This window comes from Salmo salar, chromosome ssa10, assembly GCF_905237065.1.
Source record: "Salmo salar chromosome ssa10, Ssal_v3.1, whole genome shotgun sequence".
NCBI classification, from domain to species: domain Eukaryota; kingdom Metazoa; phylum Chordata; class Actinopteri; order Salmoniformes; family Salmonidae; genus Salmo; species Salmo salar.
The window spans coordinates 79,260,953-79,265,370 of NC_059451.1; the positions used below are offsets into that span (position 1 = coordinate 79,260,953).

Sequence of the window (4,418 nt, forward strand, 5' to 3'; positions counted from 1 at the left end):
AACTTCCTACCACCCGATATATAGCTTCCTCTCCCGATCGCGTCCTGTCAGCCTGTTTGTAGCCATACTAGCCTCGTTTTATCTTTATCTCAGTATATTAATATAATCATATTTCTATAGTGTTTTTTAATCATTCTTGTTGAAAATTCTGCTTATCCGTTCAGTTAGTGATTTTTGTAATTCGATTATTGTGTCAAGGCGCTTGCAAGAGCTGCCAAAGATAACAGTGACGGATGTACATCGTCTGGCCAAGACAAGTAGCAAAGCACCGACCTCCAAGTTGGAAAAAGGATTCAAACTTTGTATTCAGTTACCTTTTCAACTATGAAGGTAACTTAAGTATAGCCAAGTTGCCTATCAGACCAGACAAGGACGTTTACTGAAAGCTGTAACGTAGTTTAAGACATGCCTTTTACAGTAGATAGCTAACATTATGATTGCTCATTATTTTTATTCCAAACCGTTTCGAACAGGGACAAAGTGACGAGAGGTCAGCGTAAGGGCTTGCTGCTACAGGTCCATGAGGAAAAATGAGAAACCACACAGTTTGAGTATAGTGTGAAAAGTCAGCTGTTTGTGACACACTATATGCCGGTTACACAGTCAGAGATGAAGCCTAGTCTTAGACTAAGAAGTTTCTGTCAATGGAGATCTGCATTAAGAGGCATTGCTTTGTCTAGGACTAGGCTTAACCCATGTCTATGAAACCGTTCTTAGTGTAGTAATTGTTCAGTTGTCTTTGTCGTTGAAATATTCAGTCAATAATATTTCTCAAATATCGGAGCCTGTGAGTTAAAATAGACTTTATTACAAAGTAATAAAAGCCGAGCTGGTTCATGAAGAAACTGCCTTCCCAGCCTTGGCACACACTTGTTATACAGTTTTCATCCTTACGTCACACACATAGTAACTCCTCTTTATGTTAATGATTCATCCACTCTGGCATGTAGCCACCATTATCTTTTTGCCTTGCACTAATTTTAGCTTGACTTCACATTAGGGCATAGATTCCATTGCTGGTGTAACCATAGCAACAGTAAATATTAGGCCATAACAATAGTACAAAAATAAACAGACATGCAGACTCCCAAGACAGGTGCATGTCTAATGGTGCCTAATGACCTAGACACACATATAGAGTGCACTTATTCTGCTTACTACTCTAAGATGTCACACATGGACTGGAAAGTTTCCAATATCTTCCTTGCTGTTGATGTAAGCTCTGTTATGTTGGACGCATAAGATCAAATTTAAACAAGGGCATATACCCTTAATAGAAAAGTTTAAACCTGTATTGCTGTAATTAATTTAGTGGCTGTTGCATGTTGCGCCAGTCACTTCTGTTTGCTGGTCGTGACTCATGTTGAGGGATTTTATAGTCTAATCATTTTCTTTTTATATCCCCACATATGTTGTACTGAAGCCCTCTGAGCCAGTAACAATGACACAACATCACTGTTCATGTGTTGCTGGCACTGCATTATGCAACCACACAGTTGCATTACTATTCCAGTCTGCACACTATTCCCAAATGGGAACACTAGTCGTCCCACCTGTGCACAGCTGCACAGAGGCCGAGCAGCAGTGGTATAAGCCAAGGACTATGGTATGTTTTAATAGCTGTACCACATATCAACATTTACATTTACATTTAAGTCATTTAGCAGACGCTCTTATCCAGAGCGACTTACAAAATGGTGCATTCACCTTATGATATCCAGTGGAACAACCACTTTACAATAGTGCATCTAAATCTTTTAAGGGGGGGTTAGAAGGATTACTTTATCCTATCCTAGGTATTCCTTAAAGAGGTGGGGTTTCAGGTGTCTCCGGAAGGTGGTGATTGACTCCGCTGTCCTGGCGTCGTGAGGGAGCTTGTTCCACCATTGGGGTGCCAGAGCAGCGAACAGTTTTGACTGGGCTGAGCGGGAACTGTGCTTCCTCAGAGGTAGGGGGGCCAGCAGGCCAGTGGTGGATGAACGCAGTGCCCTTGTTTGGGTGTAGGGCCTGATCAGAGCCTGAAGGTATGGAGGTGCCGTTCCCTTCAACATCATATGGTTATAATCACATCATAATGCTAATAAATGATTTAATGAAAACTTAAATCGTCTCATGATTAGATTTAGAATAGTGCCCTTGTACTGTCTTTTTACAGGGTCTGCAACCTGGGCCCATAGACAAAATGACCATCACCGAGCCCACCAAAAATCGCATGGCAGAAGGAGGGATTAGGTGAGTATTCCCTAATAGCCAGTATAGTAGGTAGTAGCTGCTATTACACTTTGACTATATGAATGTTTTTAATTTCAGGTGGTTTCAAGTACATTGTTTAGATTGGGAAACCACAGCGGCTGCTTTGCAGAAGTACACTCTACAGTGCCCTTCTTGGAACGCTCCCTGACCTCTCAGTTCTCCAGATAGAAGAGGCATACAAAAGCTTTGACCCTCTATCCAAGCCATTGATCTGCAGCATGGGGATGTCTGCTGAAAAGCTTTTAGTCGACTCCCACTTTGGAAAGGTACAGGTGGGGAGCCTTCTGTCTTACCAGCAGCCTCCAATCACAACGTGACACATAGTTCACCATAAGGAGACACCACCATTCCCTTCACTGCCCGGAGAGCAACTTTCAAGGCTGCACATTTATGCTCAGTGAAGAACACCAGCTTCACATAGTCTCTTCAGGTGAGAGAATGCATAGAGTCCCAGTGGTGTTCTCACTAATTAGAGAGAAGGGTGACTGGTACTACTTATGTGTACATGCAAAAGTTCTTAGGCAGGAAAGACTAAATATAAAGGGGCATGCTCCTTTATCTTTCAATTAATGAAAGAGAAACAAACCAACAAATCTGTCTGCAATTAATTAATGAATCATTTAAAATAATTCAGTTACATTTTTCTGTTCTCGTCACTGTAATTAAAAACTCTTTGTAGCATTTTGTTTGGAGTATAAGCAGAGGTGTTTATTATCAATAAATGGACTACGGGGTGTTAGACAATGTGGATGGTCACAGTAAAAAAAGGAAAGATGCATTGCAGTAGTAGCTCATTGCTTCTTGGCCCATGCCTTCACAAGAGGCCCACACCGGTTGTTTTGTGAGAAGGCAAGCTACAGCCCAGATGCATTTGATGCTTCCCATCAGTGACATAAGGATCTCTTGGACATGGTAATATTCCACTGGAATAGCAAAGGTACTGCTCCCTTCTTCAGATGTCAACAACCACTAGAAGGTTCAATGAAAACTTCTTAATTTCCTAACTTTCAATAAAGATGCCGCACCAACTAATAACGTTAACGTCATTAGCACTAACGTTAGCTAGGTACTGGTAGCTAACGTTTACTGGCTAAAGAGACAAAAAAAGACAGAACACAATCGAATTACAAAAATCACCAACTGAACGGATATACAGAATTTTCAACAAGAATTATTAAAAAAAAACGCTATAGAAATATGATTGTATTAATATACTGAGGTAATGATAAAACGAGCGACTTCGAGGCTAGTATGGCTACAATCAGGTTGACAGGACAAGATCGGATAGGAAGTTGAGCAGAAGTGGAGCGTTGCTACGTTGTTCAAAGAATGATTGCCATTTCTTCAAACAAACTCTCTCCCACTTGATTAGAATTTTCCACCACAAGGTTCACCTTCCAACAGGACATCAACCCTAAGCACACAGGCAAGACAACGAAGGAGAGGATTCATGACAAGTTTCTGAATGTCCTGAGTTGCCCAGCCAGAGTCTGGACTTGAACCCATTTGAACATCTCTGGAGAGAACTGAAAATAGCTGTGCAGCAACGCTCCCCATCCAGCCTGACAGAGCTTGAGAGGATCTGCAGAGAAGAATGGGAGAAACTCCCCAAATACAGGTGTGCCAAGCTTGTAGCGTCATACCCAAGAAGACTCGAGGCTGTAATCGCTGCCAAAGGTGCTTCAACAAAGTACTGAGTAAAGGGTTGGAATACTTATGTAAATGTGATTTAAGTTTTGTAATTTTACTACATTTGCAAAAAAAAATGGAACTTGTTTTTGCTTTGTCATTATGGGGTATTGTGTGTAGATTTTTTTTCCCTCAATTTAATTATTTTTAGAATGAGGCTGTAACATAACAAAATGTGGAAAAAGTCAAGGGGTCTGAATACTTTCCGAATGCACCGTACATGGGATCAGGCACAGCAGCCTTCCAGTGTCAATAATGGTTACTTTTTCCATGTAAGCTATAAGTCATGAAAATTAAATTAAGTCATAGAAAAATGTTTATGAACCCTTAACAGTGAATTATCAAAGGTCTCTACAGCATAATGTCATTTGTGAATGTCGGTGAACAACTGAGCCACATCATCATATTGTAATTACTTCGCTACTATGGCCTATTTATTGCCTTACCTCCTCACGCCATTTGCACCCACTGTATAT

General features: G+C 40.9%; 1 long non-coding RNA gene across 1 annotated transcript; it reads left to right on the top strand.

The window, feature by feature from the left end:
- Positions 1-36: 36 nt before the first annotated feature.
- Positions 37-3,851, top strand: LOC123724449 (uncharacterized). Its single transcript, XR_006756999.1, has 3 exons — positions 37-1,606; positions 2,156-2,232; positions 2,311-3,851. It is a non-coding gene; the product is annotated as an uncharacterized lncRNA (long non-coding RNA).
- Positions 3,852-4,418: the final 567 nt, after the last annotated feature.